At 38.1% G+C, this 13,290-nt stretch overlaps 1 pseudogene; it reads left to right on the top strand.

Moving 5' to 3' along the window:
- The first annotated feature begins 4,008 nt into the window (after window positions 1-4,008).
- LOC125326657 overlaps window positions 4,009-13,290 on the top strand; it is a 75,200-nt pseudogene continuing 65,918 nt past the window's right edge.

The following is a 13,290-nucleotide window of genomic DNA, read 5'->3' as shown; positions in this document are numbered from 1 at the left end:
ATTTATCTTGTTCAAATGAAGCCACCTAGCCAACTGAGACAGGTCATTCTATAGAACATTTGCCTTATTACTTGCCACTCCACCAATTTTTGCATGCTCTTCAAGTTTTACCAGCAATCACTTTGTATTTTCTTCCAGATCACTGAAAACGATACTTAAGGTTTAGATGCTGGCTAGTCCACATTCAAAACACTGGTTGTTTAGAGAGGCATTCCTATAGATTCCTTTATGGCTGAAGAGGAATGCAGAATATATTAACAACCCTTATAGGTAATAACAAATTTATCATTTTAAAAATGTATAATTAAAAAAAATTAAAAGTATCATTAAAAAATAAACCTTAATTATTTAAATGCCATTTTAGCCCATTGTGTTTAATACAATTCATTTTTTTTATATGTATTTAATACTCCTTACTCTGAGAAATCAGCAAGAACGTGTTAGCTCAGAATGTGGAAATATGCCAAATGCTTTACAGTCATGTAAGTACAGTATATTAACCAATTTTCTTCTCTCAAGCTTGCAGCCAGAGTGCTCAAGGTACAATCCTCCATTTCCATAAAATCAATTAAACTTTTGGGGAAGATAAGAAAGCCACATTTCACAATTCTTTTTTCTAATAGCAGGATATAAGCTGAAAAATCTTATTTAAATTTTAAAGCAGCAGTTTATTCTAAGCTTGCAGAAGATTAGTGCATTAAGATGTCCCTTCTGGACTGTGAAAAAGGAAATTTGGAACTAGAAAATGGAGTCAGGTGCTCTGGTTATGGGGATGGTCGCACCTCTGTCTCCTTGTTGGTCTGTTCCTAATGAAGCAGCTCCAAAACAGAGTGAGCTGACCTAAGACAGAGCTGACCTAAGACAGAGTGGCTGCAGTCCCTTGTCCCTCACACTGCCCAGAGCTCTGTGCTTTGTGTCAGTGTTCACCTGTGGAATGCAGGCCTGGGGCATTAAACCAGCTGAAAACTAGGAGGGTGGTGATGATTTAACACCAGATTTAGCAGCCTGTGCAATTTTTTTAGTCTGCTGTGACTCCCCATTTTGTAAACTGAGTCACATGATTTTTCAGTTCTTTGACTGGCAGGGTCTTAAAAAGTATTTGGGTTTGTCTAGCTCTGTTTTCTGCTGGAGCCAATGGGACTTACCTTCCTGCAAATGATGGGAGAGGAAGGAGTTATTTACTCAACTGCAACATTTCCTTATGGAGTTTGTGCTCAGAAAATAGCTCCAACGCAGAGGCAGCTGTAAGGAGAAGAGATAAATCTTTCTTTATCGTATTGCACATTAATTTTGTCATGCAAGCACCATCTTGGTGATAAGTTTTTATTTGTCATCAACAAAACTAAGCTATGTGAGCAAACACAGAAATTATGCAGAGAAGTGTGATGTAGCAGGCATTTACAACGGGAAGTGACATGTATTCACAGATAATTTTTTCTGCAGGTAGATGATTAGAAATTAAATACATGTTGTTGTTTTCCATAGAAACCTAAAAAGAGTGGTTCAATCAGATTAAATCATTTATAGATACTATGGGCCACATAATTACCTACACAATACCTCGAGCTGCAGGCAAGTCTCCCTTCAGTAATTTTCACTGCTCTATTTCTTTAAAAATCTAAATTCATTGGCTCTGCAAACAGAAGTATTTAAGTCTTTTCTGTAACTACATCTTGAGTCACTTCTAATCAGCTTTCAGTCTCAACATTTTCCTGAAACTCCTCTCAGCCAGCCAAATCTTGGAATTGCTTGGAATATCTTCCACTCTTTTCCTCTCCTTTATTCCACTGACATTTTCAATCCTATCTTTCCTTTCAAAATACTATCCCTTGCAGAGTTTGGTGAAATTTCTTCTAATTTTCTGCCCACCCCTCTGCTTAATTCTCCAGCATCTCTTTCAGCATGTTTCTTTTCACACTGAGAGTGCCAAGGGCTTTCTATCTGCTCCCTCTGCACTGAATCCACCACAATTTTACTGCTGACTTATTTCTAACCCATCTCCTGCAACTACCAGTCTTGGTTCTCGTCACCCATTTTGGTAGGATTCCTGTCTCCAGCTTTATCGACCCCAGACTGTGCATCTCTCCAGATCACCTATATTGCCTATCGTACCCTTTCAGTCCTTCTATTGTCTCTTTCCTTCTTGCTAAATTAAATTGTTTCAATTCATTATCTCTGAGTTTCTTCCAAAGCTCCACTTTTGTCCTGTGTACTTTTACCTCTGCTAAATCTTTGGTGCTCTCTAATGAAAACAAATGTGATGAGTGCTACTTTTGTGCCTCTCTTATGCCTGACAAGATCATATCCTTCTTGAGACAAGCTACATAGGAAACTTCTCCCTCTTGCACATGCCTTCTAGAGCTGGTGTCAAATAAAATGTCTCACATAAATAATTAATTTGTAATGTTCAGGGAAAAGGCAGTTGAGCATGGCTGCATTTTCTTCCTTTTCACTCCTATTTCATGTTGCCTGTCTTTGATTGTAGGTGCCTTGAATTTGGGATTGAATCTCTACCCAAGTTTGGAGAGTGAATAGCCCAGTATGGAGATAATGCTTTTAGAAGAGATTCTCTTGGCTTACAAAGAACAAACTCCATCACAGTATTTAAATATTTACTACTGCTTGCTGTGTTAAGCACATATACCCAAATAACTTCTAGCTGCCTTATCCTGAGTGCAGTGTTACAGCTGTTTCTACTAAAATTCCTGAAAACTCACATGGTTCTCGTGATTTATGTGATTCTATTGATTTGGCATCAGTAAGCCAATAAAGCTCTTGAAGTGTAAATATCACCTGGCACCTGTAATTTACTAAGCAGAAGACAACATTGTTTCTGACCATTGAAAAGATTTTCAGCTAGGCGCCAAAGAAGGGATAAAGGAAAGATTGTCGCCCTTTGACAGAGATGAAATCAACAGAAGAATGAAAATCTCTCTTATTACATCTTGAACAGAGCATTGGTGGAAAGGAAGTCACAAGCTTCAAGGAGACTATAAGAAATTCTGAATAAGGATAAACCTCTTGAGGGAGGTCTCAGATAAGCTAAGTTGTAAAAGACCTTTAGGATATTCTCTCCTACTTAAGAGTAATTGAGGCCTTGAAAATGAACCCCTCTTTTGTGGTAAAACAGCCTGCAGCAAAACCAGGCTCAGTGTTTAGATGGATGAAGGAGTCTAAAATATGGTGCTAATACTATAGTAAATCACCTCTGCTGAACTACCGATAGATAATGTCTGTAAAATGATTGTCAATTCGACTTTTCTTCATTAAATCTCTAGTAATTTTCCCTGTATGAGCATTACAAAATGCGCCAGTACAGTGATCCTTGTTAGAACAGGGACCTACTCCATATGTTTTCTAGATAAGACAGGGATCTCTGTACTTCATATCTGTGAGCCACTGATAGTGCTGCAGGTGTGACGGAATACTAAACAGCAGTAACAGATTTGAAACATAATTACAAGTATTTGATGACATTCATCCATAGCATAATGGGGCAGCTGTATGATTAGACTGTCCTTAGAAAATTGAATTACTCTAATACATGAAAATGACTGTTATCTAAATGGAAGACTATTTGCATAAAATAGGCCAATGTTAAGTGACCAGCTGCTAAATAGGTATAAAGTCTGATCTCATAGTTCTGGGTCAGAGATGGATGGGTTCTTGCCAAAGACTTTTGGGCGCTAACCCTATAAATACAAATTTGGTAGTCAGAAGGAGCTTCCAGATCCGAAAACTGCAGCTCAATTTATTAACTTCTATTTTTCATTTTTTTTTTTTTCTATGAGAACAAGCTACTGATTTTCTTTACAAACAAAATCAACAATTTCTCATAAATGGAAATAAAAAGAATAAAAAGTCAGGTGATGACATTCCTTTTCATAATGGACTTGTGACATTCCTGAGATAGTTGTTCGATTCACTGTTATCTTATTCAATATTGTGAGCTTGGAGATAATTCAGTGTAACAGAAATAATTAAAAACTATAAGCACCTTAATAAAAAATACAGTCACTTTATCAACAGAAATGCAACAGGCCCATTTCTTCCCCGCAACTTTCTGTACCTTATTGCAGCTGGGAATCGATTCAAACTGTTGTGAGAGCTCCTTCTATTTTGGAAAACAGCAGCAAGTCCTGTGACATTGCCTGAGAAACCTGTCAAGGTTTGCAAGGCTTGCACGTACCTATCTCCAGAGACAGCTGTGGGCCAAGAGGTGAAAGGCTTTTTCTTTCATATATGTTTTAAACACAAGGAAATTCAGTGCTTTACTCTTTGCCCACTGCTGCCTTTTCTGTCATGAGGCCACATTCTCATGTGGCTTGACATTGGGACTTTTCCATGTCCATTAATAGATTTATGCAGCTCATGAACTACATCATAATCTTCATGGTCTGTAGGCTATAATATAGATTTGTTTATGAATAATAAACACTAACAAAACTGCATTCTTTTCCCCTTAACCTTTGGAGGATTGCACCTCATTTCAAATACTCTGTTTCAAACCAACTTCACCATAAGTACCCATGTAGATATAAAACTAAATATATTTAACTAAATTTAGAGATCAAAACCTAGAAGTCAAACCTCAGCAAATAATAGTAGGTAGAGGAGACTAATACTGCGATGCATAGTTAGGTATATAAGTGATCCAGTTAACTATATAAGTGATCCCCTTGTAAAAGGTGATAGTGATGTGGAACTTGCACTGGTTCCTTTATTTAGCTGAGTTTAGGCCCAACAAGGAGATGTTGACTGATACCTGCCAACTTATTGTGTGGTTCGAATAGTTCTCTCCAGGAATAACACAAGATGAGAGCTTTTCTGGAGAGAAAGTGTCTAAGGCAAAGTTGTTTCTACAAAGAAAATCCCTAAACAACAGAGAAAAGGGAAGAAAAGAATTGCTGAACAGCAATGGCGGGGAAATCTGAAATTTCTATTTTCATGAGCTTTTACTTTCTTCCGGTTTTGGTACCCTAGTCCTTGAGTTAGAAATATAGTGGTAGCTTAAATTATCTCTTTTTCTGCGTGTCTTTATCCTTGCACTGGTAAAAATGTAAAACAGACAATTAGATCTACTCTACCTAGTTAAAATTACAGTTCTTTAGTAGCTAATGGGCCAAGATCCTCTTAGAGATTAAACTTTCTCCCCTAAAGACAGCTTTCTGAAACCTTGAATTATACTTGCCAAAGTGAACAGAGTTATTAGGTTGCATCTCTTTTAATATTTTCTTGGTTTGAGAGTCCTTTCTTCTGTAATACAAGGGTAAGGTAACTACAGAAAGGTTAGCATGAGTGTAACTATATTAGCACACTGTGGTAAATTGTCATGCTCATCATGAAATCTCTGTTTTTACATGGTGGAGTAGGCTTGAGCTGCTACTAAAGTGAACTCAGAAAAGGTTCGGGGACTTCTGAAAAAATCAGACCTCTGGAGTGTGTTCCCTCACCTAACTGAATATTTCAGTAGACTCAATGCAATTATTTATCAGGGCAGGACTGGCACAGAATATGTGAGTAGTCTCCCCTTCTTAGCTATGTTCATAAAACTGCCCAAATTCCATTAAATAAAATTTTCCCTTAAATAATCAGTTTCATATCTTCCGGTAACCTTCAGTACCAACCTTTTTAGATACTTGTGAAATTAGATCTCCTGAACCTCTCATGAAATCATCAGAAATGTGTAATGCATTAGGATTGTATTTGTTTTACTGCATAAATACAAGCAAGCAGATTTATTCATTTCCAGAGTGCTCTCCTCCCCATTAAGGTTTTCTAAAGACACTGTTGTTTTTTTCCTAAATGTGAGTGGCAAAGAAAACTGTCCCAGGCATGTAATTTTAGTAGCGTCTTCTTCCCTTATGACTCATTACTGCTGAAATCAACACAACTTGGGATGTGCTCAGGAACTTTAGTAGCTCTTTAATGTTTTCAAATAGTAACATCTGTGCATGTTTATGACTTCATGCTCTGCCTTAGCATTGGCCTTGGCCAATGTTTCTGGCTGTTAAGTGGTTGTACTTTCAGAGAGCAGGGTCCCTGCACTTTGCAAGAAGCAAGAGAATACAATTATTGAATATTTAATTGAGCAGAACAGCAGCAATGCTGCAGAAACAGACTTGCTTTTATCAGAGTTGTACATGCTTGTTTAGAACTTGCATATATTCAGAGGTAACTGATACGCTATTTTATTTTAGTTTTCCCCACAAGTCATGACCAAATCCTTCCTTTTACTTTCTACTTTGATTTTGAGACAATGATGCTTCTGGATGTGACCACTCCTCTGCTTATTCTTGCAGAGAATATTATTATTATTAATATTTCAGCTTGCCATCTAACATGATGGCTGGCTGAGGGGAGAAGAGATACAGAGAGAGAGAAGCAATGCAGGTGAAGTAAAGGCTGCCTTGAAGATGTAGTGAGAAAGGGACAGAACAGATCTCAGGGACCAGTAGTGACTTAAATCAGCCTTTTGTTAGGAGGTGGCTGAAAAGAAATCTAGCAGTGGAAACCTGCAACCATTCTTGCTTGTACTTACACAGACAGTATCAGCTGGAAATGCCATAGAATTAATGCCAATATTAAGTCTAATAACAGATGTGTACCTGATATTTGGAACTGTAGTTTACTGCAGTTTATCCAGGGGAAGTTCTGTATGTCCTGTAAAGCTTTTCCATGTCCTTGATGATACATATAGAAATCTTGAAAGGTTTATGCCAACAACAGAAGTTTTCTGCTTGATTTCCACTTTTGAAATTCAAAGTCTCCAGGGAAAATTCTCTGTTGATTGAGGAGCTAATGACATGTTACTAATCACAAGAACTAAGAGACTGAAAATTGTACAACTTGTAGGAGAATGGGTTTAGGATAACTCTATTTAAAAGAGATTGAAAACCTGAAGAAATATAGGAAATAAAGAGACCAAAAATATGCAACCTAACTTCCCCTGTGGAATGTGTGAATTTACTGATGACACTGAAACTAAACAAACTTTTACCTGTGTTAAAGAAACATGAACACATTTTGAATGCAAAAGAATAGTATATGCTTTACTTTCAAATTACAGGTTACACCTGTATTTCACACTCCATTTTACTGAAATTAAGGGCCTTCATTTGTTTTCTTCCCAGTATTTTTTATCTCTGGCAGTGTGCTGAATCGGCGTGATGGGGCATCTTCAATTTTTCCTTGCCCATGCTGTAGTTGTGGTATGATTATGTGGATGTTAAAAGAAATAGAAAACTTCCAAATTCATCAACATATTACAAGATAGAAAACATTGTTAAAGCTAGAATATGTTCATTTGGGGAAGTAAATGGGAAGTAAGCACAGAAGGAATAATTTTATCGTTTAAGGAAAGCTTCTGAAGGGAGCAATGGGAAAGAAATGGTACTTGCATATACATATTTGAAGGCTATTAAATGTTTTTGCTATCTTTGGTACTTCTATAACAATTGCTGAATGCATACATTCCTAATAAGATCTTCTCTAAAGCAATTCTGGTTCTTAAAAGTGGTCCAGCTTTCTCTGTGCAAGTAAATATAAACCAGACCTATGTGGAGTGTGCAGTCCACTTGCATAATGGTTTGGAGCCCAAAATTAAATGCAGAGTGACACTGCAGAAGATGTGTGTTTGCAGTATTTTATATGTTTTCCTGAGAAATGTCTCATACTTTTGTAGAAAAACATGATGTTTTAATGTCTCTTGAACTGGTTGTGCCTTTATGTTGCAGTGGGGATACTGCAACATGCATATATCAAACCAGGAGTCCCGTGGAAAGGAAATATATAGGACAGACAGATTCTTGCTAGCTGTTTCAGAGATGTTTATTTCTCCAGCCGCATGGCCGGGGCTCTGCCCAGGAACTGTTCCAGTCACGGGACCAAGGGTCCTTCGCCCGCGCAGGGAACACAAACCAACCAATGGGAACGAGGCTGAGCAGGGGCAGGGAAACCCCGTGTCTGTGCCCTCAGGGCCCCTCTCCCAGGGCTACACGGCAGGGGAGGGACCCCAACACCTTTATGTATAAGAATCAAAGTATTTTAAATCTTTGTTATATCACTGGCTTTTTCATAGAGAGATTAAGTTGTTTTCTGGGATTGACTCTGGGAATAGAGCTTTGGAGAACTTTCCATCTTTCAGGTAAGACCTGGGATAACTGGCTGGACTATTAATTGTTCTTCATTTTGAAACCAAATAAGAAGTTGACTGCTTTTTACAGGCAATATATTGTATTTACTGTACCTTTCTTACTGTAAACTCTTTGAGAAATCATAAAGTTCCACAAAATCTAGGAATAGGAGTTCTACTGGATTGGATTGGTTATTTGCATTTATTTTTATGGAGTTCCCTACTTTTTCTTCCATATGTAGATTATTCCCAGGATTTCACTGAAAAATGCAAAATGAGGTATCTTGGCAATGATACATTTGAGAGACTTACATTTTCATAGATGAACTGAATCTTCCTTTCTATATGTATAAACTTAGTCTAAATTCCTGGGGTTTTTTTTCTTATTGATTTAGTGGTCAGACTCGTATCTAATTCTGTGATCAAGCCCTACACTAAAACATTACTGAAGTTCTGTAAAACACTATTGAAAAGAAAACTGGAAAAACCCCAGAAACAACACTCTTTTAAAATTATCAGTTATGCAATAGCCTACCATATCTACAAAACCCAGCAGGTTCTTTGGTTGCCTTGACCTAAGCAAGGTGGTGATAATTTACAGCAGCTGAAAAGCTGAACCTTTATGCTTTTGATTATTTGAAAGATTTCTCAAATGTCCTTCCAAGCCATTTAAAACACGTTTATAATAATGTTTCAAAATCGTTGACAAAAACTTCCTTTTATCATCTGAGTTCTAGCACTTGAAGAAACATTCTTAGTGGAACATTTTCCATTTCAATTTGATATTAAAATATCAGTAGGAGAATATAGAGGTCTAAGTGTGTGGTTTTAGAGACTTATCTGTTTAGCAGGGTAATTATATTTGCCTTGCATGAGCGCAATGAAATGGCTACTCAGAGAAAACATTTTAGCTGCATCAGGGAGCTTTGGCTGCTTCTTTCAAGATATTCTTAAAAAGAGAGAAAATTTTAGTTTATGTAGCACCTTGCATTCGCCCCTGCTTCCATCCATCCAAATGGCACAAACATTAATAAATTTACTAAAATATTTATTTGATGGTTTTGAAGGGTTTCCACTGCTTATTATCCCTTCTTTATCCTGCACTTCTTGTGTGGACCTGGACAAACAAGAGAAAGGGAACCACAATGAGGGGAGGAAGTAGGGAGTAACAAGGAGCACTAGAAAGCAGAAAAAGCAGCAGGGGAGGACAACTGCATGCAACTCTATTTTGCATCGAGGTCTATAGTCCTGATTTTTTTTTTGGCTTCTTTTTTTGTTTACATTGAGTTTATCTGCACCTTTGTGACAACATTCTTTTTCAGACACAGCCCTGTTTACTTAAAATTCCTGCAAGGGTCTGTTACAATCTCTTTGGAATTTCTCTTTTGCCTTTTCTTGCATCAGGCTCTTAAGGTTCTTCAAGTATTCCAGGAAAGCTCATTTAGTCTTCCAAAATCCTTGTGACTTCATGGAAGGTTCCAGTGGTGACACTCCCAAGGAAAACCAAACTATAGCTCTACTTGTGAATTCATCTTGTGTTACATTCAGTGTAACCTTTTTCAGCCGACGATTCTCATGTAACATTTCCCTCTCACAAACAGCTTAAGATCAGCCTCCTGACCACCTGCAGAGTTCATTGTAAAAAAAACCATGAGCGATTTAAAGCTCAGGTTTTTAATAATAATCTGGATTTTTGTTTTGGAAGTGTGACATATCTCAGTAATAAGTGGAATTTGGTACCATGCTTCTGGAGGACAGCTATCCTCAGTGGGTGTCACAAGGATTTGGGGTAAGCAAATGATTAAATACCTTTATCACTGATGAAATCTGATAACCCTCTGCTATCTTCCTATACATATTGTATCCACGATGGCCATTAAATTAGTAAAATAAGGGAAAAAACCCATTCTTTAAAATATGCCATACTTAAAAACCAAGCTCAATTACATACATAGGCTGTGATAGTGATTTCCTGTCCGTGAATTTCCTGTTATCTTTTGATAGCATCAGGATCCTTGTGACCATGGTTGCACAGCAGGTGTGGGAAAAAAAGTGCTCCAGTTTTAAAAGCAGTTTGTGTTACTGTTGACTACAACACTTCCCTGTAGTCTTTCTTCCAAGCCAGAGCTGAAACTAAGCTATGTTTTTTCCATGGAGGCCCCTGCGGCTCTCGGCTGCTTCACAACAGTTCTAGAGGCTGTCCATGGCAACAAAACTTGCTCCCTGGGATGAGAATGTTTTACATGTCCAGCATTATGAAAAATTAACCAGCAAAACCAAGCAGCTAGATTAAAACACGCTAAATGAACCTATTTATGTTATTATAATGTATTTATATATTTAATGGAGCTTCAAAGCACAATCTCCATGACTGAATTAAAATTCAGCAAATATGGGACTGGTACTCATGACCAGTGAGTAGCTCTCAGTAATTGATTTTTCAAATTGAAAATGCTTTTTTATTTCTGAAAATTACCCAACACCATGGCTACAAACCACATTGTTTTAATGGTAAAATCAATGAAACATCTGGAACTGACAGAATTAGTCTGCAGAGCAGCAAGTGAACAGATGAGACAGATTGGCATGGCCATGAAGAAGCAAAGGCCAGGCCAGCCTGCTCATACCCATCCAACAGAGAATGAAGCTTCACAAAAGTGATTCTCCTGGTCTCGCTGACACCCATGATTCACACAGCAGCTACAGAATCTCTGTAGGCAATGCCACTTGCCCAGTGTTCTTTATCAGTATGGACAAATCGGTGGTTTGCAGTGCTACCATAGAAAATACTTGTTTACTTCCATTCTTGGACATGCCAACATGAGCAGCAGATAATTGCAGTCACAATGACAGAAGTCAGTCTGCAAAAACCAGAAGGAAGCCACCAATTTATTTTTCATTCTGACAAAGCAAATTTTAGATTGTAAGGACTTTAAGCACATTAATAAGAGCAGTTAATTTAGAAATTACAGACTTTAGCATTAAGAAGTCACAAACCGGAGAACTAGTGTTTATTCAAAGGGTTATTTTTGACTTTCAAGCATTTAAAAACGTAAGTTGATATTTTACACAGAAAGGGACTTTAACTTACAAGGCCAAGAGACTTAAACTTTTAAGTTTGTAGAGATAGATAAAAATAAAATGTTGCTTTGTTTTTATTTTTATAAAGCAGATCTTGGGACTTACTCTGTGCTTCTTCTAGACCGTATGGTATTCCTGGGTTTCAGATCACAGACAAAGGTAAAGAGAAATAAATTCTATTCTGCTACAGAGACTAGATAGAATATGATTAACCTATAGTTAGTATCAGAAAAGAAAAGTTATCCTGAGTTTTTTGTGGGAGAGATATTTTTATAAAATTTCTCATATTGATTGAATTCTTCCTAATGTTCTGCAAAACTTCAACAGGTTTACAACATTGATGCTAGACAAATTTATGCATATATTTTTTTTAATTTCAGATGATTTTTTTTTTGGTAAATCCATGAATCTCAGGGGCAACACTCCATATTTATCTCCTAATGCCCTCCTACTGAGCAGGCTTTGCTAGTTTACTCGAAACTTTTTTGCTGTGCCTTTCAAACCCAAAGTGCAAGGTGTCTGTTCTCCTGTGAGTTTTTACACCTCTTTCTTTGTATGCATGAGCATGTACCAAGATCTTGCCTGACTGACATCACCATTTCTAGCATGCACAAAATCCCTTCCAAAACTGATTTGGATAACCTGGGGACTCCAAGCAGCAGTCAGATCCCCTGGCCACAGTCTGTCCCTCAGGATTTAGGTACTGGGTTGAAAGCTTAACTGATGGTTTTCCCATTGGCCAGGTTTCCCCTCAGGGACTTGGGTCTGGTTCTGGTCTGTGATCCTGAGACCCAACATCTGCTTCTATCTGCTCCAGCCCTTGATCCTGACTCTTGGATAGGTATCCCTCTGGCCTGCCTGCTGTCCCAGCTTGTTCCTGCAGCTGAACAGTCAGACTAATCCTGCTCCAGCCTTCTTTGTTTGACAGCTCCATTTTGCAGGATGGATCTTGTAACCCTCAGCTGAGTCTCCCCTTGCCAGCATTTACTGCTTGAGTCCTAAATTTAGCTTGTATTAGCTTTTCACTGGCCTCAGGTGCTGTAGTATAAGGGACAGCTGAGAGCCTGAACTCCTCTTCCTCCATGGAAATTGAGTAAAATTATTGTGACTGAAAAGAGATCTGCAGTAAAAGCTCCTGATGCAAAATTTGAGATGTAATGCTTTTGAGACCTAAGGAGCTTACTCAGTTCTGTCTCTTTCAGTCAAAGCGCATTGAGAAACAGATAAAAAGATCTGACTCCTGAGAAAATAAGACACTTATCTGACCCAAGCTTTCCTTGATAAACAGAAACAATAATAAAGTTTTGTTTGCCATAAATTCTTCTTGGGGCTTTCACAGATTTAACTGGGCTTAACTGAATTATGAAAGCCATTAAACATTTTCTTAATCTACTGTACTTAAAAGTCCCCAGATAGGCCGTTGCTTGCAGCAAAATGATCTGTCTGCTCCGAGCTTCTCTTTTCTCTGCACTCCATAATACTGGTGTAAAGAAATGCAGGGCTGTGAATAGCCATTGGATTCTGAAGTGATCCGGTAATGAGAACGAGTTAACATCCGTTCTGTCTTGAAATGCCTCTGTTTAGGTCTTCTACACATTTCAAAACCTGAATTTTCATGCAAGCAGACAAAAAGAACTGTTTTAAACTGCTATCAATAGGACGCTTCTGACTCAATAAACAGGAATGTTTAGGCTATATCCACACTGTGTTTTTCCAAATATTGTTTAAAAAGGCAAAGAAAGGCTCTGAAAACCTGTGCTTGATTGTTCTTCAGGATAAATTGCAGCATGACATTTTGCCTTAAGCTGCTTCAGCAGCAGCCTACGGTTGTCCACCCCCAGCTCAGAGCAGGCGGGGAGCTCGCTCTCAATTATGGTCTGTGCTTTGGTCCCTCATTCTTTACAGGAGGAAGCAATCTGTTACAGTCTGTTCACACAGGATTACTTTTGCTATCTGGTCCAGATCTGCTGGCCAACAAGGCTGCAAATTCTGCTCCCACCAGTCTTGCAGCACACATCAATGCGTGCAATGAAGGGGGGAAGAAACCTCTGTGGAGTCACCGGGAGCTGTGGTGT

The sequence above is a fragment of the Corvus hawaiiensis genome, chromosome 5 (assembly GCF_020740725.1).
Source record: "Corvus hawaiiensis isolate bCorHaw1 chromosome 5, bCorHaw1.pri.cur, whole genome shotgun sequence".
Classification (NCBI taxonomy): Eukaryota; Metazoa; Chordata; class Aves; order Passeriformes; family Corvidae; genus Corvus; species Corvus hawaiiensis.
Note: the sequence above shows the minus strand (reverse complement) of the source record. Positions and strands in the feature narration are given on the sequence as shown.